Below are 24,361 nucleotides of genomic sequence, written 5' to 3' on the forward strand. Positions count from 1 at the left end.
TTCCTCTACACGACTGCTTCGGCTACTCAGCGGTAGCCGAATTTGGTTCCACACAACTCTACACGAGTTGTAGTAGTTCTTCCTCTACACTCTTCGGCTACTCAGCAGCCGAATTTGGTTCCACACAAATTTTAGAGTTATTTGTCCTAGTTCTGTGGAAAATGCGGTTGGTATTTTGATAGGGATTGCATCAGTCTGTAGGTTGCTTTGGGTAGTATGGCCGTTTTAGTAATATTTGTTCTTCCAATCCATGAGCACGGAATGTCTGTCCCATTGCATTGTGTCATCTTCAGTTTCTTTCATTAGCGTATGATAGTTTTCAGAGTATAAACCTTTCACCTCCTTGGTTAAGTTTATTCCTAGGTATTTTCTTATCTTTGGTGTATTTCTAAATGGGACTGTTGTCTTAATTTATCTTTCTGCTGCTTAATTATTAGTGTGTAGAAATGCAAAAGATTTCTGTATTACTGATTTTGTATCCCATTTATCAGTTCTAGTAGTTTTTTGGTCGAATCTTTAGGGTTCGTTGATCAATTCTAGTAGTTTTTTGGTGGAATCTTTAGGGTTTTCTACATATAGAATCATGTCATCTGCAAAGAGTGAAGTTTTACTTCTTCCTTACTAAAAAGATGCCTTTTATTTCTTCTGGTCTCCTTGCTGTAGCTAGGACTTTCAACAGTATGTTGAATAAAAGTGGGGAGAGTGGACATCATTGTCTTGTTCCTGATCTTAAGGGAAAAGCTCTCAGTTTTTCACCATTGAGTAGGATGTTGGCTCTGGGTTTTTCCATATATGGCTTTTTTTATGCTGAGGTGATATTCCCTCTAAACCTGCTTCATTGAGGGTTTTTATCATGAGTGGATGTTGTACTTTGTCAAATGCTTTTTCTGCACCTATTGAAATGATCATGTTTTTTAACCCTTTCTCTTATTGATGTGACGTATCTTGTGGATTGATTTGTGAATAGTGAAGCACTCTTGCACCGCAGGATTAAATCCCATTTGATTGTGGTAAACGACTTTTTTCATGTATTGTTGGGTTTGCTAATATTCTGTTGAGGATTATTTTGTCTATGTTCATGAGAGATATTGGCCTGTATTCCCTTTTTTTTATAGTGTGTTTATCTGGTTTTGGTATCAGAGTAATGCTGGATTCACAGAATGAATTTGGAAACTTTCCCTCTTCTTCTGTGTTTTGGGACAGTTTGAGAAAAATAAGTATTAACTCTTCTTTAACTGTTTGATAGAATTCACCTGTGAAGTTGTCTGGTCCTGGACTTTTTTCTTGGGAGAATTTTTATTACTGATTCAATATCATGGCTGGTAATCAATCTATTCAAATTTTCTATTTCTTCCTAATTCAGTGTTGGGAGGTTACATGTATGTAGGAATTTATCCATCCCTTCTAGGTTGTCCAATTTGTTGGTATCTAATTTTTCATAATATTCTCTTATAATCCTTTGTATATCTGTGTTATTGTTATTTCTCCTCTTTCATTTCTGATTTTAAGTCCTCTCTCTCTCTCTGTTTCTGATGAGTCTGGCTGAAGGTTTATCAGTTTTGTTGATCTTTTTGGAGAACCAGCTCCTGGTTTCATTGATCTGTTCTGTTTTTTTGTTTTTTTTTTTTTAAGTTTCTATTTCATTCATTTCCACTCTTTTTATTATTTCCTTCCTTCTACTGGTTTTGAGTTTCATTTGTTCTTTTTCTAGTTCTTTGAGGTGTAAATTAGGTTGTTTGAGATTTTTTTTTGTTGTTGCTTCCTGAGATAGGCCTATATTGCTATAAACTTCCCTCTTAAAAATAGCTCTTGCTGCATCTCAAAGATTTTGGACCATTATGTTTTTGTTTTGTCTCTATGTATTATTTTTTTATTTCCTCATTGACTTCTTAGCTGACCCTTTCAGTGTTTAGTAGCATGTTATTTAACCTCCATGTATCTGTATTTTTTTTTCCAGATTTAATTTTCTGGTTGATTTCTAGTTTCATAGTGCTGTGGTCAGAAAAGATGCATGTTATGACTTCAGCTTTTTGCATTTGTTGAGACTTGTTTTGTGGCCTAATATGTGATATACCCTGGAGAATGTTTCATGTGTACTCCAAAAGAATGTGTATTCTGTTCTTTTAGAATGGAATGTTCTGAATATATCTGCCAGCTCCATCTGGTCCAATGTGTCATTCAAAGCCACTGTTTCCTTGTTGATTTCTATTTGGATGATGTATCCATTGATGTAAGTAGGGTGTTAAAGTCCCCTATTATTGGGGACACCTGGGTAGATCAGTAGTTGAGCATCTGCCTTTGACTCAGCGTGTGATCCCAGAGTCCTGGGATCAGGTCCCACATAAAGCTCCTCAAGGGGAGCCTGCTTCTCCCTCTGCCCTGTATCTCTGCCTATATCTCTGCCTCTCTCTCTCTCTCATGAATAAATAAATAATTTTTAAAGTCCCCTATTATTGTATTACTATTGATTTCTTCCTTTATATTTGTTATTAGCTGCTTTATATATTTGAGCGCGCTCTGCTGGGTCATAAATTGTTATATCTTCTTGTTGGAGTATTCCCTTCATGATTATGTAGTGTCCTTCTTTGTCTCTTGTTATAGTCTTTGTTTTAAAATCTACTTTGTCTGACATAAGTATTGCTATCCTGGCTGGCTGGCTTGCTTGCTTTTTTTTTTTTTTTTTTTTTTTTTAAGATTTTATTTATTTATTTGACGGGGAGAGAGAGAAAGGGAAAGGGAGAGAGAGAGCACGTGCCAGATAGCACAAGCAGGGGGAACAGCAGAAGAAGAAAGAGAAACAGGATTCCTGCTGATCAGGGGACCAGATGTGGGGCTCAATTCCAGGACGCCAGGATCATGACCCACTGGGATCATGACCCAAGCTGAAGATAGATCCCTAACTGACTGAGCCACCCAGGTGCCTCCCTGGTATCTTTTCACTTCCATTTTCATGATAAATGCTTTCCCATCCCTTCTCTTTCAATTTGCATGTGTCCTTAGGTCTGAAATGAGTCTCTCATAGGCAGCATATAAATGGGTCTTGTTTTTTATGCATTCTGTCACCCTATGTCTTTGGAGTGTTTACTCCATTTACATTCAAAGTAATTATTGATAGGTATGTACTTAATGCCATTTTTGTTACTTATTTTATGGTTGCTTTTGTAGTTCTCTGTTCCTTTCTTCTCTTGCTATCTTCTCTCATGGTTTGCTAGCTTTCTTTAACAATATACTTGGATTTCTTTCTCTTTATTTTTTGTATATTTATTGCTGGTTTTTGATTTGTGGTTATCATTAGGTTTGTAGATAACCTCTTAGGCACATAACAATCTATAGTAAGTTGATGGTCACTTAAGTTTAAAACTATTCCTTACTACCCACCCCCCACCATGTCTTAGGTATATGGTGTCATACTTTGCATCCTTTATTTTGCAAATCCCTTGATGATTTTTAAAGATATACTTAATTTTACTGCCTTGGTCCTTCCTACTTTTACTCCTGCTTATGGTCTTTCCTTTCCGCTCAAAGACTCCCATTTAACATTTCTTGTAGGGCTAGTTTAGTGATCATGGATTCCTTTAACTTTTGTTTGGGAAACTCTTTTATCTCTCCTGTTCTGAATAACAGACTTGCTAGAAAGAGTATTCTTGGCTGGGGGTTTTTTTTTTTTTTTTTCCTTCCCCTTTTAGCACTTTAAATATATCATGCCATTCCCTTCTGGTCTGCAAAGCTTCTGAGGAAAAATCAGCCGACAGCATTTTGGGGTTTCCCTTGATTGTGGCTATGTTCTTTTCTTTCCTGCTTTTAAAATCCTCTCCTTATCACTCCTTTTTGCCATTTTAATTACTATGTATCCTCTGTGGGTTGATTTTGTTGGGGGCTCTCTGTAACTTCCTGGATCTGGATTTCTGTTTCCTTCCCCACATTTGGGAAGCCATCAGCTATTATTTCTTCAAATAAATTTTCTGTCCCCCTTTCTCTTTCTTCTCTTTCTGGGATCCCTATAATGCAAATGTTAAGTAATGTTCTTAAGCTGAGCTGGAGATGCACACGTTTTCATTTCATTATGCTCTACACCCTGCATTATATTCTTTTGGATATATCAACTACTTTATAATTCTTTTGGGTATATCAACTATTTTATAATTTCAATTAAGTGAAAAGCAAGTCATATAAAATCCTTCCTGAAACTGAGGATAGAATTGGCAAGTATAGAAACAGAAATACATACTCACACATAATCAAGAGACATCTAATAAACAGTAAAAAAAATAAATCACTGGGGCATCTGGGTGGCGAAGTCAGTTAAGTGACCAACTCTTGGTTTCAGCTCGGGTTGTCAGATCAAGTCCCACATTGGGGCACCACTCAAGTGTTGAGACTGCTTCAGATTCTCTCTCTCTCTCTCTTTGCCCCTCCAACTTGTGCTCCCTCTCTCAAATAAATACATAAATCTTAAAAAAGAAAAAAAAAGAAAAATCACACGTAGTTATATAAAAGTCTCACTTCTATTAAAAAAAATAATAAAGTCACTGAAATTTAGTCTGTCCAGACAAAATCTGGAATGGATCAAAGGCTTTTGAATGGCCTTTATGGTTAGAACTCTTAGAGAAATGGGAACTTTTCTTCTAGAGCTTTTTTCCCCCTCCAACATTATATTTGTTTGCTTTTCTTTGTTCTATAGTCACAACACCATCTCTAACTTTTATATACATTTATATACAAGAGGGGCTTCTTGTATATAAATTGTAAGGAAGAATGGACAAGAATATGCTTTAGAAAGTTTACTATGAAAAAAGAATCAACAACCCAAAACTATAGCACAAATTTTATATACATAGGAGATATGAAAGACACACTCAGGAAACTTGATCCTGACATTAAGATTGTTTCCTTATAAGAAAAACAAACAAAAGAACTAACTTAGCCGAAATGGTAAAATTACTCTGATTTTTACAATAGCATTAATTAGCTCCAAATGTAGTAATTTATAAACTAAAATATAAAACCATAGGTATCATTTTGAACACATGAAAAACAAAAGTAAACTCATGTATTTCCTTAGATTAGCTCAACTTCTTTTTTTCAGGAGACTCTAATCTCACAGGGTTATTTTAAAGATAGCACTAGGGATGCCTGGGTGGCTCAGTGGCTGAGTGTCTGTCTGCCTTTGGCTCAGATTGTGATCCCAGGTCCCAGGACTGAGTCTCACATGGGGTTCTCCGCAGAGAGCCTGCTTCTCCCTCTGCCTATATCTCTGCTTCTCTGTGTCTCTCATGGAAAATAAATAAAAATCTTTATAAATAAAGCACTAAAAGCAAAAGTCACATAAATTCAAAATTATATTGGGAATACTTTAAATCATCCATATAGTATTACACTATCTTGCAATAAATCCAACACAACCAGAGATTTTTCCTAGTATGGAACAGTTCGCTACTTTCAACTGAACACAGTTAAAGTAGCTGGCTTATGCTCAGGAGCTATGCCATGAGAAAAGCATCTATGTAGTACCAGAATCACATAGCATCCTTATACTATGGGAGGCACAAAAACACTGTAGAGAAGAAAATCATGGAATAGAATGGCAAAAAGAATCTAAATTTAAATTTAATTGCTTTTTTTTTTTAATTAAGATTTTATTTATTTGACAGAGAGAGAGAGAGCACAAGTAGGCAGAGCTGCAGGCAGAGGGAGAGGGAGAAGCAGGCCCCTCGCTGAGCAGAAAGCCTGACATGGGCCTGATCCCAGGACCTTGGGATCATAACCTAAGCTAAAGTAGATGCTTAACCAACTGAGTCACTCACCCAGGTGCCCCAATTTAACTGCTTTTAACTCTTTTATTTACTATTCCCTGAACAAGGATGGTTGAACGTGAATATATACAATTCTACTGTATTATTCCTCACATTTGTATTCCAGAATTCTACAGGGAAAGTTATGAGGAAAAAAATGCACTGATTGTCCATCTGCCAAAAATATGTTTTTGTTCACTCACTAAAATTTAAGCTAAAAATGCTGTATTAAACCATCATTACCTTAAAGTAGAATATTGTACCACAAGCATAAAGTTTTCATTTTTGGATTTTTCTTTCTTTGGTTTCTATTTCTTAGGATGTGTAATGTGCTTTCAAGTTATAAATGACATTTAGAGTGAAGAAAAATCCGTCTTTCAAAATTTTTAAAGATTTTATTTATTTAAGAGAGAGAAAGAGTGTGAGCTAGAGAGGGACAGTGAGTGAGGGAAGAGAAAGCATGAGTGAGGGAGAGAGGAAGATGGAGAAGACAACTCCCTGCTGAGCAGGGAGCCCAACACAAGGCTTGATCCCAGGGTCTTGGGATCATGACCTGAGCCAAGGGCAGATGCTTAACCAACTAAGCCACCCAGGTGCCCCCCAAATTTTTTATCTCATCAAGTAAGTAAAAACAATGTAAGGAATCTTAGACTCTCCGCATGGCCAAAGGATTCAGCAGTAGGTCATCTAGTCAATCTCCTATTCAATCAATGAATCCTAAGAATTCTGGAGTACATTAAATAATGGTCTAACTGGCATAATTTGTCTAACAGGAAACAATTTATAACTTATTAAGTTGTATCACTGGCTCAATGTTCCACTTAGGCACTGAGCCAAATGAACAGCAACAAACTATAGCATCATCACCAATAGTAAAATAAAAATGCCCAATACTAAACTTACAGGATTAATAACATTCAATTTTTAATGAATAGTGAACTGTTCAGGTTTGCAATAAAAATTAATTTACAAACAGATTCATGGAAAGGTAGAAAGAACAAAGGGCTGGTTTTGTTTTTTTTAAGCCCACTTCCCAAAAGAAATATTCATTAAGTTCCTATATATACATAGGGAGTCAGTGAATTTGAAATTTGTTGATATTCCAGTTCAACTTTTTTTTTTTATAGGCTATTTATGTTAGGGTATCCTGAATAGAATAATACCTTATTTTAAGAACAATTTTAAGAAAATTAGAATATCTAATTTTAAGAACAGATTATTCTAATTTTTAAATAGCTAAAACTAAAAACTGTTCTCTTTTATCAGACCAGAGGTTTAAAAACAACAAATTAATCTCGGCTATCCTGAAGATTGGTATTTGAGAAGGGAATACTGTTGCAGTTTGAATGTCAAAACTTTCCAGCCACATACTCCCAAGCCCTGATTGCCATTTAGACCATGTGTTATTGACCAGGGCATCGTACATCCTAAAAGCTCTTAAGATTTAGCAATACCCTAAGATTATGTAGAAATTTGAATGTACATGTGTCTATGTACTTTCTGGGCCAGATTGTTTAACTTTCATCAGAATCTCAAAGGATACTGTAACTACCAAAAATTTAAGAACCGTGGATTTAAACAGTATTTCATGATCCTTATCTATCATCTGACTTTAATTTTCGGTTTCTGCCTTTCTCATTTCATTTTATTTTTAAATTTTATTTATTTACTCATGGGAGACTGAAAGAGAGGCAGAGACATAACAGGCAGAGGGAGAAGCAGGCTCCCTGCGGGGAGTCTGATGGAGGACTGGATCCCAGGACCTGGGATCACGACCTGAGCCAAAGGCAGATACTCAACCACTGAGCCGCCCAGGTGCCCCTCTGCCTTCCTCATTTTAATCTTCCCACTCATCTTGCCCACAAAATTCTTTCTTTGGTCTTGATATGTGGCTTCTTTATTCACTCTTGAGAGACAGTAAGGGAAAACTAGAGCTTCATAAAATTAGGAAAGAACCTATCTACTTAAAACTGCAGTCAAAGGTGGTTTAAAAAAACTGAAACTGTAATATTAAAGAAACATTTTTAAAAAAGCTTTCTGAGAACTTTGTCTTTCAGTTAGTTATGCAACCAATTTTATCTTTTAGTTGATCTCCTGCCTTCGAATTGAGAAAACAATTGGTGAACTGAATTTGCAATTCAGCTATCTTCACCTTTGCCTTTTAAGGCATGTTAAGACTTAACATAAAACTATACATGACCGCCCCTAAAAAAAGTACCATCACCCCTAACCCCACAATACAAATATACATGAGTGACTTCATTAAATGTTATTCCTTCAAGAATTAAACCTTCACTTATAAAACAAAACGGTTTTCCTCTGATATAGCAAGGACTGATTTAGCAAGGAACATCCTGATGAAAAAGGGCAGAATTGCTGAGAATGCTAGCCTACTTTTACATTGACTTCCCTCCTCTAAGCATCTGTTAAGTGTGGGATGAGAAAAAGGTGCTGGAATCTGGAGAGGCAGACTAGAATAAAAATATATTTGATTCCAAGATTTTAAAAGAGAGAGACAGAAATGTCACTGGAAAAATTATAGAAATAAGAAGGTTAAAAACAGCTCTGCTCCCCTTTACTGACAAATAACTTCACATATTTTCTGTACACATCATCTCTTCAATTCTTTAACCCTCTGTGATCTGACTCCCTTTCCCTCACAATCCTCTCTCCTTATCCAAGCCATTAACACAAGACTTGGAAATCGGTCCATGGCTCTTTATCTCTACCACAGTCCAAAACAACTTTGCCTCTTATCTGACTAGTTATAAGCCTTCCTCTGATCAACTGTGTACAAAGTAGTCAGTGTAATTTTTTACAATGTAAAATGGATCATAGCACTGCATAACAATTCCATGGCTTTCTAACACATATTCAAATTAAATTCAAACTCTCAGCACTTGAGAATTCAGTATGGCACAATAATTCAACATTGCCCAAGAAAAAAGTGCTCGGTAGAGAGCCCAGCAGACCACAAATGCTGAGTAAATGTTAGCATATTAAGGTATAGCTCCTGACTGCCTCTCTTGCCTTGAGGTGACACTCTCCCCAGCTATGAGCCTTTCAGTTACCTAAAAGCTCTTTCCCACTTGGGGCCTGCTATTTATTTACCTCTGTCTGTAATGCTTTTCTTTCAGACTCTTCACTAACTTCTGTCTTGTATTCATACATCAAGTCTCAACCTAAATGTCTTCCCGTTGATGAAGGCTTCTTTTTTCTTCTTTGTAAATGCTATTCTCTGTTATTCTATATTGTACTACTCTTTTTATTTCCTTCACAGTGCTTATATTTTGTAAATTTTTTTGTTTCATTGGTTAAATTCTTGAACATTACCAGATGACTGAGCTTCGATCCAATAAATTCTCTAATTTGCTTAATGTATAAGAATCAATGGATTCTCTTCTTTCTATCCAAAACATAAGTATACCTCCTCTTACCAACAAGCTAAAAAATTGGTCACTAATATAAATATACCACAGCCCACGCTATGATTCATTATATGTACACACTTCCCTTAATTGTTAAATAAATAAAACTCTGTGTTCAACAACATATTACACTAAGTGCTGGAAGAAGAGGAACCACGATGAGAAACTAAAGATTATTTCCACCCTTAAGGTCTTGAATGACATAAGTATAGGATAGGAAAGACAAAAAAGAGGAGCATTTCAAGTAGGGGATGGGGCAGAATGAACAGTCATGATATATACGTAAAAATGTATACTTCACCAAAACTAAGATATCAGAGATTGCAAGATATGTTGCACTAAGAAAAAGATTCTGCCAACATTAATTTTTTTGCCAACATTAATTATTAATAGTTCATTAACTGTGAAATATCATCAGTAGTAAGATGCATACCAATATGAAGGATGGATCCCAGTTTCAGAGATATTGAATTGTAAGGAAAAGAGGAAGAGGAGAAAGGAGAAGAGAAGAAGAAAAAGAAGGGGAAGAGAAGAAAAATGTTATTAATGTAAAACCAGTCTTCTTTTTTTTTTTTTTTAAGATTTTATTTATGTATTCATGAGAGACACAGAGAGAGATAGAGAGAGGCAGAGACCAGGCAGAGGGAGAAGCAGGCTCCATGCAGGGAGCCAGACGTGGGACTCAATCCTGGGTCTCCATCCTGGGTCTCCAGGATCACACCCGGGGCTGCAGGCGGCGCTAAACCGCTGTGCCACCGGGGCTGCCCTAAAACCAGTCTTCTAAGAGTCTCAAAAAGTCTCAATGATATGGAATATTAGTTATTCACTGAAGTTTCTGATCAGGAAGAGGAGAAAAAAACCCTAAAAAGAGAGTTCATAGAGCAACCCATACTTTTTAAATTGTTTTCATTTGCCTTGCATATCTTTGCCTTTCCCCTTATTTTAGTTTTTTTTATTTTTTATTTTTATTTATTTATGATAGTCACACACAGAGAGGCAGAGACATAGGCAGAGGGAGAAGCAGGCTCCATGCACCAGGAGCCCGACGTGGGATTCGATCCCAGGTCTCCAAGATCGCGCCCTGGGCCAAAGGCAGGCGCTAAACCGCTGCGCCACCCAGGGACCCCTATTTTTCAGTTTTTCTAAATCACTTTGTACACCTCTTATATACAGCATAGACTTGAGTCTTGCTCTGTGATCCAAACTGAAAATCCTGGGTTTTTTGAAAACTGTGTTAAATATAATTTAAAAAAATATTTTAAAATCCATGTACTTCAAAACTCCTAATTGACTTGTGAATCATAGGCTGTGGCCTTAAAACGCAAGTATAGGGATGCCTGGGTGGCTGGGTGGTTGAGCGCCTGCCTTTGGCTCAGGGCCTGATCCCAGGATGCCGGGATTGAGTCCCACATCGGGCTCCCTGCATGGAGCCTGCTTCTCCCTCTGCCTGTGTCTCTGCCTCTCTCTCTCTCTCTGTGTCTCTCATGAATAAATAAAATCTTAAAAAAATATATTAAAATATAAAAAAGCAAGTATAACTGAAAATTATAATAGCAAATTAAAAATATTAAATACATATAGTAAAAATAATGAGCGGTGCCTGGTAGCTCAGTCAGTTAAGCATCTGACTCTTGATTTCGGCTTAGGTCACAATCTAGCGATTGTGGGATCAAACACTGTGTTGGCCTCTATGCTAAGCATGGAGCCTGCTTGGAATTTTCTCTCTCTCCCTCTCCCTCTGCTCCTCCTCCTCTAAAAAAAAAACAGTAATAATAATAAAAAGATTCCATCTCAAACCTCATGAGCCACTTATAAATATATAGCTTTAAATGCTTAGAGGTGTGCCTGGGTTCAACTGAGGTCACAGTCTCAGGCTGTGGCATCGAGCCCACATTGGGCTCCACACTCCAGCAGAGTCTGCTTGTCCCTCTCCCTCTGCTCTTCCTCCCATCTCTCACTGTTCACTAGCTCGCTCTCCCTCAAATAAAAATAAGTAAAACTTTTTAAAAAATGCTTATGTTAGAGTGATCTTGAGCCTTCAGGAGAAAGATGGTAAGTCTCTGGAAGCTGAGTATTCTGTGTGGTGTGCAAGGAGGCCAAGCTCTGTTTCTCCAAATTCCAGTGGTCAGATCTGCTCATGTTTCAGCATTTCTCCAGGAACCTGCCCCAGGATGGTATAGAACACAGTACATTCACCTGTCACCCAACCACTATTCTGGTTCTAAGGCTGCATCTCTCCACTGGACTGGTGAAAGAGTTGTCAGTGTTTTGCTCCTGGGCCTAATTCCAGCTGCTTATTTGAAACTAGCTCTGCAATGGACTACTCCCTGCCTGCAGCCCTCACTCTCCACAATCACTGGTGCCTTGACAAGTGATTACTATGTTCAAGGGGATGCTTTGCAGAAAGCAAACGCAGGTATTTTGGCATTCTCAGCTTTAACCTTTGCTGGGCTTTGTTATTTCAACTATCAAGATGTGGGCCAGGCTAGGGAAACTCTGATCTTTTTGACTTAATACCTTGAAAATTGATTGTACATCTCTTAGCCTCTGCTCTATCATGCCATTCAACTTGCCAATAAGGAAGAAATAACAGGGACACCTGGATGGCTCGGGTTGAGCATCTGCCTTCATCTCAGGGCGCAATCACGGGGCCCAGGATCAAGTCCCACATCCAGCTCCTTGCGGGGAGCCTGCTTCTGCCTTATGTCTCTGCCTCTTTCTCTGTGTCTCATGAATAAACGAAACCTTAAAAAAAGGGGGGGGGGATAACAGGTAAGTCCATTGATGAGATAAACCTCTTCTCCTAATCACCTGGCTATTTTTTAGAATTTAGTCTTTGAGGAAAAGGTTTAAGAGGAATTGTATCCCAGAAATTTGGAGACTGGGTGCCTTACTCTGATGAGTTTACGGGGTTGTCTCTCAGCTTCTCACAAGACTCACAGCATAACTATTATGTATGAGCTTTTATCTGTTAGTTTATCAAATTCTAAAAGAGAATTCAGTTTTATTACTATCAATACCTGATCAAACTTCTGTATTTGTCCTGGGAATGACAGAGAAAGGGAAAGCCTGTAAATTCATAAATAAGGACTTTGTAGAAAATTAATGGTTAATTTTTGAAAATTTCCCTCTGTCCAGTCATACCAGTTACTGATGGTTATGTGTCCTAGGCAAACTTTAAAATTAGGAAATACTGATATTTCACACATTATTAACTTCTAAATCCTGCAAAGAAGAAGAACCTGGAAAGCTTCTGAGTATAGAGAAGTTCAATGTAGGGAAGAGGTCCCCTCATAGATGTATCAGAGTACTATAGATTCTAAACCAAGACTTAATCCTCAAATGTGTTTACTTGTTCTAAAATAATATCTACAAATACAAAACTAAGTAATAAACTGTTATTTTCCCACTGTCGAAATCTGATGTTAAAATGTATTCTATGAAAATAGTTATTTTGAAAAATAAAATGCTATATAATAAAAAATAAAAATAAAAAATATAAATAAATAAAAATGATTGTTAGAAAAAAGCCTAACAATTGGTGAGCTAAGCATCTATCTGAAGGAGTCAGAAAAAGAAAAAAAAAAAAAAATCCAAAGAAGTTAGAATAAAATTCTTCCAGTAACACATTAAGCTAGATTATTCACCCAATTCTCTCACTGAAAACAGCTAAAAGTGATGGGTAAAATTTCATTTCAAAAAATATTAAAAACGCTGAAGAGATGACAAGATCAATAAAGAATAACCAGAACAAAATCTATGAGAAAGCAGAAACTCAGAGATAAGTGGCACAATGAAATAGTTTTTATCTTGTATACAGCTGCCTAACTCATCAAGTTAATAAGCTTCAATTTTGATAATCTCTTGGGAGAAAAAGAGAAATCAAAGAATAAGACCTACCCAACATCAAAAATCTAACAGGAGACTCTCCATAAAACTGCCCCCCCCCATTCACTCTTCTCCTGAGTATGAAACTTTTGAATGGGGGCCCCCCACCCCCCCCTTCAAAAGTTTCATATTCAGGAGAAGAGTGAATAGGAAAAGTAAGCCCAGTCCATCCCTTCATCACCAAAGGACAAGCAAATTTGTCCTAATGCAGAAGAGAACAAGGATTCCTAAGAGGTTGTAAAGACAAGCAAGCCCACATGCATATTTGCAATCCAAAGTCACCCCGTTAGTGTAGCCTAAAACCTTAAGGGATAAATTCAGTCACCAAATTGCAGTACCCTGAGGTTTTGGAGGGGCAAAGAGAACTAAAGGTTCTTTTCTTTCTTTTCTTTTTTCTTTTTTTTCCTCCCTCCCTCCCTCCCTCCCTCCCTCCCTTCCTTCCTTCCTGACATAGAGAGAGAGAGGCAGAGACACAGGAGGAGGGAGAAGCAGGCTCCATACTGGGAGCCTGACGTGGGACTTGATCCCAGGACTCCAGGATCACGCCCTGGGCCAAAGGCAGGAGCTAAACTGCTGACCCACCCAGGGATCCCCTAAAGGTACCCTCTTAAAGCAATGTGTTTACTTCTTGGGCTCCAGAAAAGAACCATAAATACTTTTTCCAGGGAAAATAAGCAATTTACAGTAAAAGTCTCACCCAGGACAAATAAAAAGAAAACCTATACCTAGGCACAGCATACAAAACTTCAGAAAACTAAAACTAAAGACTTCAAAAGCAGCCAGAGGTTTAAGAAAAAAAAAAGGACACATTCACTTAAGTGAAGAACTATTAGGTAGCCAATTTATCAAGAGCAACAATGGAAACCAAAACAGAGTGGAATTATTTCTTCCAGTGACTACAAAAATACTGCCAGCCCATAATTTTATACCTAATGAAATATCTATCAAAGAAAGTGATATAGGCTTCAGACAATATAGCTGAGAGTTTACTACAGAAAATCCTAGTAAAGAGAATTCTAAAGAAAAAGAAATTCTCCAAAAAAGAAAGAAGTGATCCAAATGGAAAAATCTGAAATTCCAGAGGAATCAAGAGCACACAAAGTTGGAACGGACATCAAATTCAGAGGCTCACTGTCACCATTTTCTGCCATATAGACTGAAGAACAGAAAAGGCAGTTGACAACAAGAAAAGAGGAAGACTCAAAGGGAAGAGAAATAAAGTCCTAGTAAGCACTATTAAACCCCTGGGTCCTGATGTTCTCAAGTTCTACTGAAATCCTCTTCTTGGAAAATATGAGATACCCTAAAGTCCCTACATTAGATTCTGCTTTTCACTTAAAAGGTGTGTAAAGGAGGCCAGCCCAGGTGGCTCAGCGGTTTAGCACCACCTTCAGTCCAGGGCCTGATCCTGGAGTCCCAGGATTGGTCCCACGTCAGGCTCTCTACATGGAGCCTGCTTCTCCCTCTGTCTGTGTCTCTGCCTCTCTCTCTCTCTCTGTTTCTCATGAATAAATAATTTTTTTAAGTGTGTAAAGGAGAAAGGCCAAAAATTCATGAAACAGAAAACATATAGAGAAAATCAAAGTCAAGCATGGGTTTTTGATAAAGCTAAGAAAATTTATAAACCCTCTAATATAATTGATGAAGGAAAATAGAAGTCACAAAAATATTAGGAATAAAAAAGAAATACTAAGCAGAAATTTAACAGATAAGGAAAAAATGCTTTGAACAACTTTATGCCAAATACTTTAAAAACCCAGACAAAATGGATGGATTCCTGAAAAATTTTTTTCTAAAAACTGCCCTAACTAGAAACAGAAATTTTAAATAAAACCATTTAGAAAACTGAATACATACCTCCAAAAAAAAAAAAAAAAATACTAAGCCCACACACTCTCCCCACAATACTAAGAGTTGAACAGAAGTTCAACCAAACTTTCAAGAAACAGATCATTCCAGTCTTACATAAACCCTTAGAGGAGGCAGGGCAGTAGGAAGAAATAGTTCCCAATTCATTCTTTGAGGCCAGTATAATCTGAATACCAAAATCAAACAAAGATAACATAAGAAATAAAATTATAGGCCAATATCACCTATGAACATATATGTAAATATCCTAAATGAAATAATAATAAACTAAATCTACTTGTATATGAAAAAAGACCAACATATTAAGTTTGGTTCATTCCAGCAATGCAAGGGTTAATTTAACATTTAAAAATCTAATAAATTTTGAGGCACCTGTGTAGATCAGATGATTAAGAGTCTGCCTTCGAGGAAGGAAAAAAAAAAAAAAGATCTGCCTTCAGCTCAGGTCATGATCTCCGGGTCCTGGGATCGGGGCTCCATATTGAGCTCCCCAAGTGGGGAGTCCACTTCATCTCCTCTCCTGCCTCTCCCCTCTGCTTGTGTGCTCTCTCTCTCTCTCTCAAGTGAATAATGAATACATAAAATCTTTTTTTAAAAAAATTTAATTAAAAAAAAGGAAATCTAAAAAAAAAAAGAAAGAAAAGAAAATCTATGTCATTCACTACCTTAACAGAATACAGAAGAACTACCATATATTATTCCTCTCACAAGTACAGAAAAACTGTCTGATAAAATTTAATACTCATTCTTCCCACACCAAAAAATAGCCAACTAGCAACAGAAAGGTCTTTAACCTATAGAGTATGAAAAATCTACAGCAAACACTATTCTTAATGTTAAAACATAAGAAACGTTTGCTTTTAAAAATTAAGTGCAGCATTAGGAATGCCCACTATTAACACTTTTTTTGAATACTGTACTGGAAATCCTAACTAGCACAGTAAGGATAAAGAGAAAAGACGTAAATATTGGACAGGAAGACACAATTTGCATTCAAAGTATTTTAACAAAACAATTTAGTAAGGTGACTGAACACAGACCTATATTCTATACCAAAAAAGCTTACATCAGCAAATAAAAATGGAAAGAAAAACAAGAGGAAAAATATACTATTTACAGTAGTAACAAGAAATAAGTTATCTAATAATTCATAGAGAAGACATGAGAGAGCTTTATGAAGAAAAAAGAAAAAACTTTGCTGAGAGATATTTTTAAATATCTAGTTTAAATAACTAGAAATATACCATGTTCAAGGATAGGAAGGCTCAGTATGATAAAGAGAATTAAATGCATGTGTACATTAAAAGTTATAAAGATCTTTAAAAAATAAGTTACAGAGATCTTAGGCCCATATATAAGTCATTTTATTTGTTTATTTTTTAAAGATTTTATTTACTTGAGAGACAGAGAGACAGTACAAGCAGGGGGAAGAGCACAGGGAGAGGGATAAGCAGACTCTCAGCTGAGCAGGGAGCTGAAAAAGGAGCTTAATCCCAGGATCTAAGCCAAAGTCAGATGCTTAAGGGACTGAGCCACCCAGGTGTCCTAGAAGGCAAATCCTCTATTTTAAAATAACAGCTTTGGAATATTTGTGTAACTTGACTCAAATCACTTCCATTTATGAGTATTTTTGCAATTGTTATAGACTTCTTGGTCACTAATCACAGACATTTTACTTTAAATTGTAGTAATAGTGGATATGGCACTTTAAAATTCTTACAGTTGCAATAAAGAAGTATGATTGAAGAGTACATGATCAATGTATGACTAACTGAGTCCTAGCTGAATGTGCTATGGCCCCCACTGGTTCAAAGAACAATCAATGTGCACATTCAACACAATGTAAGTTCTGATAACTATTGCAAGTGATGAGATGTTGCCAACATTTTACATAACACATAAGGTTTGGGTTCTTGGTAATCACATGTGAACATTGCCAAAATATCTTCTTAAAAACCATCTAAAAATGTAAACATTTATTCTGAATATAAATTGCATCTATAAGAGAAAAACAGACAAAACACATTCATAATACAATGATCATATGGGGCTCAAAGGGTATCTACAGCAGACCTATGTATGGTCATTGTACATAAAATACACTTCTACATGTGAAGTCCATAAGCAGTTGCCTCATTTGCTCTACCACAGATTTGAAATTGATCAAACGTATGATTTTCCTTAGGTCTAACTTTTTCAAATTTAATTTTGGTTTATGTGAATTTTGTGATATTTTATATTGCTGCTTAAACTTTCCTTATTTAATTTCCTAGTAGAATTAGAAATAATGATCATTTGTTTTACTAACTGCTACACCATAATAATACTGACAGCTAACATTAATTTATTAATTGCTTAATGTGTGGCAGGCACTGTTAGAAGTGCTTTTGTACATATTAAATAATTTAATCTTCACAACAACTTTACCAGGAGGATAATATTACTCTCACCATTTTACAGGTAGGAAAACTGAGGTAGAGAAAAAGTTAAGTCACTTTCCAAATGTCACACAAGTAAGTGGAAAGCTTAGGGATTCATACCCAGGGGTCTGTCTCCAGAGCCCAGACCCTCAATTACTATGTTACACCTCTTTTCAGAATGTTTAAAAGACACATAAAATTGTCACGGACAAAAAAACTCACCATTAAGAAAATTACCAGTAACAGTTAAACAACAGTTAAGCATTATTAATAGCAATACAATTTATCACATGTTGATACTTAACAGCTATTTCAAAGTTTCATGGCTATAATTAAGTTTTGAAGTTGGACAGACCTGGCTCTGAATCTTGGCTGTGCCCTTTACAAGCTGTGTGACTTTGGACAAGTTTCGTAACTTCACCAAGCCTCAGTTTCCTCATCTGTAAAATGAGAATAATAAACATCTCACAAAATTGTTGTTAGTAACATAATTACTGCTATTACGCTGATCAAGTAATTCCAAGCAAAACACAAGTACACAAAATACAAAGAGGAGGTTCTCAATTTCCCCCAGAAAACAGAACTTTATTCTAATGACATAAAAAGAGCCTGCTTCTCCCTCTGCCTGTGTCTCTGCCTCTCATGAATAAATAAAATTTAAATAATTAATTAATTAAAAAGATGACCACTCCAAGTTACCGTAGAAACTATAAAATCCACACACTACTGTAGAGCCACAATCTCCTCTAATTCATAACAAATAATTCCCCTAGATACAAGTCAAATGCCTAAGAGGTAAATTACTGAATCTTTGAAAGATAAAATACTGTATACACACAAAGAAAGAGACAAACGGAATAGACATTGTTGTTTGCTGACAACTCCCACAAATTTCATTCCACACATATCCTTTCTAAGACTGGTAGTAAGTATTCAAGAGCCCTAAAACACGAAGAGCTATGTCAACAAGACAGTGATTTCGGGCAATGGTAGGAAGGAATTTTTATAAGAAACAAACAAACAAACAAACAGACATGGCATCAAAGCAAGGTAGAACCTATTGTTAGCACCAAGGAATGGTTATTCCACTTATAACTAGCATTTCACTGGTCACACAAGTTAAACTGTCACTATTATTGCTGACTTTAAAATCTCAATTTTACAATGAATAAACATATTTATATCAATATCTGCATTTACCAATAAATTATGTATAACTATTTGTGATAAGGTTGTTTACGAGCACGAGCAGGGGGAGGGGCAGAAGAAAGGGGGAAAAGCAAGCTCCCCTCCTGAGCAGGGAGCCCCAGCCCTGGATCCCAGGACACTGGGATCAGGATCTGAGCCAAAGGCAGATGCTTAACTGACTGAGCCATCCAGGTGGCTCACTTAATAATACATTATAAAAACCTTTTCTTTTTGGGGAGCCGGGGTGGCTCAGCAGTTTAGAGCCCCCTTCAGCCCAGGGCATGATCCTGGAGACCCAGGATTGAGTCTCATGTCAGGTTCCCTGCACGGAGCCTGCTTCTCCCTCTGCCTGTGTCTCTGCCTCTGTCTCTGTGTCTCTCATGAATGAATGAATGAATGAATGAATGAATGAATAAAAAAATAAATAAATAAAAGCCCATGTCAATTATACTCAAAAATATTTAAGAGTAATAAAAGTAAAATTTAAACCCCAGATACAGACACACATAAATACAGTAACTGATCTTTCATAAAACAACAAAGGCAATACAATGGAGAAAATACAGTCTTTAACAAACGGTACTAGAAAAACAAGCAAAGAAAAAAAAAAGAATTTAGACATAAAGACTAAACACCCTTCACAAAAATTAACTCAAAATGGATTATAGGCCTAAATATAAAATGCAAAACTATGAAACTACTAGAAGACAACATAGGAAAAAACCTAGATCAAGTATAATAATGACTTTTTAAATGCAAGACCAAAGGCATGTTCTGTCAAAAAAATACTTGAGGAATTGGACTTCCTTAAAATTAAAAACCTCTGCTTGCCATAAGACACTGTCAAGAGAATGAGAAGAAGAGCCACAGGATGGAAGAAAATATTTGCAAAAGACACATGTGATAAAGGGCAATTATCTTAAATATACAAAGAACTCTAAAAATTTAGCAATAAGAAAACAAATCAATTTAAAAATGGGCAAAGGACTTGACACTTATCTTGACAAAGATATACATGTGGCAAAAAAACATATAAAAGGTGCTCAACATCATATGTCATTTAGGAACTACAAATTACAACAAGATACCACTACATATGTATTACTAGAATGTCCAAAATCCAAAACACCAACAGCACCAAAATCTGGCAAGGATGTGGAGCAAGAGCAACTTTTATTCATTCTTAGCAGGAATGCAAAAATGGTACTACCACGTTGGAAGATAGTTTTGCAGTTCTTTAAAAACTCAACATACTGGGATGCCTGGGTGGCTCAGCAGTAGAGCGTCTGCCTTTGGCCCAGGGCGTGATCCTTGATTCCCAGGGTCGAGTCCCGTGTCAGGCTCCCTGTATGGAGCCTGTGTCTCCTTTCTCTCTCTCTCTCTCTCTCTCTCTCTCTCTCTCTCTCTCTGTGTGTGTCTCTCATGAATAAATAAAATCTTAAAAATAAAAAAAAGAATCTTGTTTGCAAAAGGTACCTAATACATTTGTACTGAATAAATAACTAAAATAAGTAACTACGGACAGAAGGTGAATTAGAGTCACAATTATCACAACAGAATTGGGGGGGAAAAAGCAAAAAAAAAGGCAAAAAACAATAACAACAACACAGGATGCCTGGGTCACTCCGTGGTTCGTTGAGTGTCTGTCTTGGGCTCAGGTTGTGATCCTGGGGTCCTGGGATTGAGTCCCACATCAGGCTCCCCATGGCAAGCCTGCTTCTCTCCCTCAGCCTATGTCTCTGACTCTGTCTCATGAATAAATAAAATCTTTTTAATCTTTTAATAAACTCTTTATTTTTAAAAGATAAAAAAATAAATAAAAACAAAAGAAAATCCTTAATAAGGCTTATAAGGAGCTTGGCATAATTTTGTGCTTGCCCATCAGTCAAAGTACACTGGCTTTCTTTGATACCTTAAACCTATTATGCCTCTTTTTACCTTAAAGTCTCTTTAGTCCATAGTTTTAACAATGCCTTACTTTTCCTTAATTTTACTCATCCTTAAGAGCTCTGCTCAAATATCACTTCCTCAAAGCAACTGTCCTGGACCACCACCTCCTTCACCTGAACTTTCACCTAAACTAATCTCTATAATAAGCAGGTAACAAACTGTACTTCTCTTTTTTGGTTTATCACAATAGAAATAAATGTGTACTTAATACCTCTCTTCTCTGCAAGATAAAAGCTGCATGAGGGCAGAATTCTCCTCTGTCAAGTTCACCGCAATGATTAATACATACTTAAAATTGTTTAAAATGTTATTCATTATGTTATTGTTAATTATTTAGAAAAATCAATTTAATTAATTAAATTATTTAATTATTAAATAATAGAGATATCCATTACATATTATTATACAGTAGATTTTATCTGACCAATTCTCCAGGCAAAAAAAACTATAAAATGGGATTTAAAAACAAAAATATAAACACAGAAGGCAGGCAGGATGTGAGAAGCCAAAACACCAGAGAAAAAGGAAATGTAGAATTAAGCCTGCCATTCTCCATTACTTTTTCCTCCTGAGGCAATTAGCTGCATACTAGATCTTTTGGCAGTCTCACAGGGCTGCAAAAGACAGAAATTAGAGCTCAGGGCTTATCAAGACAGGCAAGATTTGAGGGGCTGAAATTCCACAGAGGAGGCAACCACAGAAAAATAAGGCTAGACATTCTGTACTGCATTTGCCCTTAGGGTATTTACTGAATCCTAACCTGTGTGGGGAGCAAGAGGCCAAGGGGAAAAAAATCGCCTATTTTAAAGCAAAAAAGGTAAGCAGAACTTCGAGTAGGCTCACAGTGCTGGTAAAAGAAAAATTACAGTTCAGGGCCTGCCAAGAAGACTAGGCTCTGGCAAATACCCCAGGATTCCATTTGATACCTCTGAAGGACAAAACTCTCAGAGTAAGGGGAAACTGGACTTAAACCAGCCCTTAAGAAGTGTAAAACAAAGCCTCAAGTCATCTCAAGCCTATACAGAATCAAGGTCATTTGCTCCTACTTTTAACTACCACTACAAGAAAATTAAATCCTCTCTAGAGAACAATATTATCATCAAGACTCTCTATAATTTTTTATGTACATTGTCTGACATTCATTTTAAAAATTACCAGGAAGGGCAGCCCGGGTGGCTCAGCGGTTTGGCACTGCCTTCTGCCCAGGGCGTAATCCTGGAGACCGGGATCGAGTCCCATGTCAGGCTCCATGCATGGGGCCTGCTTCTCCCTCTGCCTGTGTTTCTTCCTCTCTCTCTGTCTCTCAAGAATAAATAAAATCTTAAAAAAAAAAAATTACCAGGAATGCTAGGAGACAGGACCAAATGACGAAAGCCAAGATTTTTATCAGACAAAAAAAAAAAAAAAAAGACCAAAGGAGATCCAGATATTTTAATTATCACACAAAGACTTTAAAATAACTGTGATTAGGGGCACCTGGGTGGCTAAGTTGGTTAAGCTTCTGCCTTCCTTTTGGGTCATGATCTTGGAATCCTGGGATGGAGCCCTGCATCAAGGTCCTTGCTCAGTGGGGAGTCTGCTTCTCCCTCTTCCTCCAACCCCTCCCAATCCTGCTCTTTTTCTCTCAAATAAATGGATAAAATCTTATTTTTTTTTTTTTTGGATAAAATCTTTTAAAAATAAAATACCTGTGATTAAAATGTTTGGGAAAATACATAACAAGACGAGAATTTCACCAGAGAACTGGAATCTATAAAAACAAAAAATAGGGATCCCTGGGTGGCTCAGCGGTTTGGCGCCTGCCTTTGGCCCAGGGCGCGATCCTGGAGACCCAGGATCGAATCCCACGTCGGGCTCCCAGTGCATGGAGCCTGCTTCTCCCTCTGCCTGTGTCTCTGCCTCTCTCTCTCTCTCACTGTGTGCTTATCATAAATAAGTAAAATAAAATAAAAAATAATAATAATTTAAATTCTATAACTAAAAAATACATAAAAATGAAATTAATAATAAATGAGATGCTTGTAACAGCAGATTGGACTAAAAAACAGATCAATAGAAAATATCTGCTTGATGGACAAAAGGAGAGGAAAAAAAAAAAGATAGAAAAAACCACATGAAAAATAGAGGATGCAAAGAAAGATGTAAAATGCAATTCTCCAGGATCCTAGAAGGAGACAGTGAAAGAGTGGAACAGAAACAATATTTTAAAAATATTCCAAATCTGACAAAATATTTCAAGCTAACAAAATATTTCAAGCTACATATTCAAAAGGGTCTGTGGAATTCAAGCAACTTAAACACAAAGAAAATCACCTAGAAGCATTACTTTAAAACCAATGAAAACCAAAGATATCGCTTCTCTAACAATAACAAAAAAAAAGGTGAAATCAGAAGATAATGGGATGTATTTAAAATGCTGAAAGAAAATAACTGGCAAGCTGGAATTCTATGCCCAATAAAAATGTCCTTCAGAAAGCTTCCAAATTCATTCTGTGAATCCAGCATTACTCTGATACCAAAACCAGATAAACACACTATAAAAAAAAGGGAATACAGGTCAATATCTCTCATGAACATAGACAAAATAATCCTCAACAGAATATTAGCAAACCCAACAATACATGAAAAAAGTCGTTTACCACAATCAAATGGGATTTAATCCTGCGGTGCAAGAGTGCTTCACTATTCACAAATCAATCTACAAGATACGTCACATCAATAAGAGAAAGGGTTAAAAAACATGATCATTTCAATAGGTGCAGAAAAAGCATTTGACAAAGTACAACATCCACTCATGATAAAAACCCTCAATGAAGCAGGTTTAGAGGGAATATCACCTCAGCATAAAAAAAGCCATATATGGAAAAACCCAGAGCCAACATCCTACTCAATGGTGAAAAACTGAGAGCTTTTCCCTTAAGATCAGGAACAAGACAATGATGTCCACTCTCCCCACTTTTATTCAACATACTGTTGAAAGTCCTAGCTACAGCAAGGAGACCAGAAGAAATAAAAGGCATCTTTTTAGTAAGGAAGAAGTAAAACTTCACTCTTTGCAGATGACATGATTCTATATGTAGAAAACCCTAAAGATTCCACCAAAAAACTACTAGAATTGATCAACGAACCCTAAAGATTCGACCAAAAAACTACTAGAACTGATAAATGGGATACAAAATCAGTAATACAGAAATCTTTTGCATTTCTACACACTAATAATTAAGCAGCAGAAAGATAAATTAAGACAACAGTCCCATTTAGAAATACACCAAAGATAAGAAAATACCTAGGAATAAACTTAACCAAGGAGGTGAAAGGTTTATACTCTGAAAACTATCATACGCTAATGAAAGAAACTGAAGATGACACAATGCAATGGGACAGACATTCCGTGCTCATGGATTGGAAGAACAAATATTACTAAAACGGCCATACTACCCAAAGCAACCTACAGACTGATGCAATCCCTATCAAAATACCAACCGCATTTTTCACAGAACTAGGACAAATAACTCTAAAATTTGTGTGGAACTACAAACCTGAATGGCCAAAGCAGTCTTGAAGAACAAAACTAAAGGCATCACAATTCTGGACTTCAAGTTACATTAAAAAGCTGTTGTAATAAAAACAGTATGCTACTGGCACAAAAGTAGATACAAAAATCAATACAACGGAACAGAAAACCCAGAAATAAACCCACAACTATATCCTCAATTAATCTTTGACAAAGCAGGAAACAACATCCAATGGGAAGGACAGTCTTTTCAACAGATAGCACTAGGAAAACTGGACAGCTACAAGCAAAAGAATGAAACTGGAAACTTTC

At 36.6% G+C, this 24,361-nt stretch overlaps 1 protein-coding gene and 1 pseudogene across 19 annotated transcripts in view; one reads left to right on the top strand and one right to left on the bottom strand.

The window, feature by feature from the left end:
* The window catches only part of NUMB (NUMB endocytic adaptor protein), a 162,208-nt gene that overhangs the window by 81,203 nt on the left and 56,644 nt on the right, over positions 1 to 24,361 (bottom strand). For 12 of the 19 annotated variants that reach the window (XM_025443347.3, XM_025443346.3, XM_025443337.3 and 9 more), the window contains one exon: positions 17,753 to 17,837. The exons of 4 other annotated variants lie outside the window; for them this stretch is intronic. The gene's annotated coding sequence lies outside the window, so the exon portion shown is untranslated. Of the gene's footprint in view, positions 1 to 11,819; positions 11,966 to 17,752; positions 17,838 to 24,361 lie in introns of all 19 variants that reach the window. 3 more of the 19 variants (XM_049113678.1, XM_049113681.1, XM_049113682.1) reach the window with 2 other exon arrangements.
* Positions 10,688 to 11,734, top strand: LOC112657367 (succinate dehydrogenase [ubiquinone] cytochrome b small subunit, mitochondrial-like; annotated as a pseudogene).

The sequence above is a fragment of the Canis lupus genome, chromosome 8 (assembly GCF_003254725.2).
Source record: "Canis lupus dingo isolate Sandy chromosome 8, ASM325472v2, whole genome shotgun sequence".
In the NCBI taxonomy this organism is placed as follows: domain Eukaryota; kingdom Metazoa; phylum Chordata; class Mammalia; order Carnivora; family Canidae; genus Canis; species Canis lupus.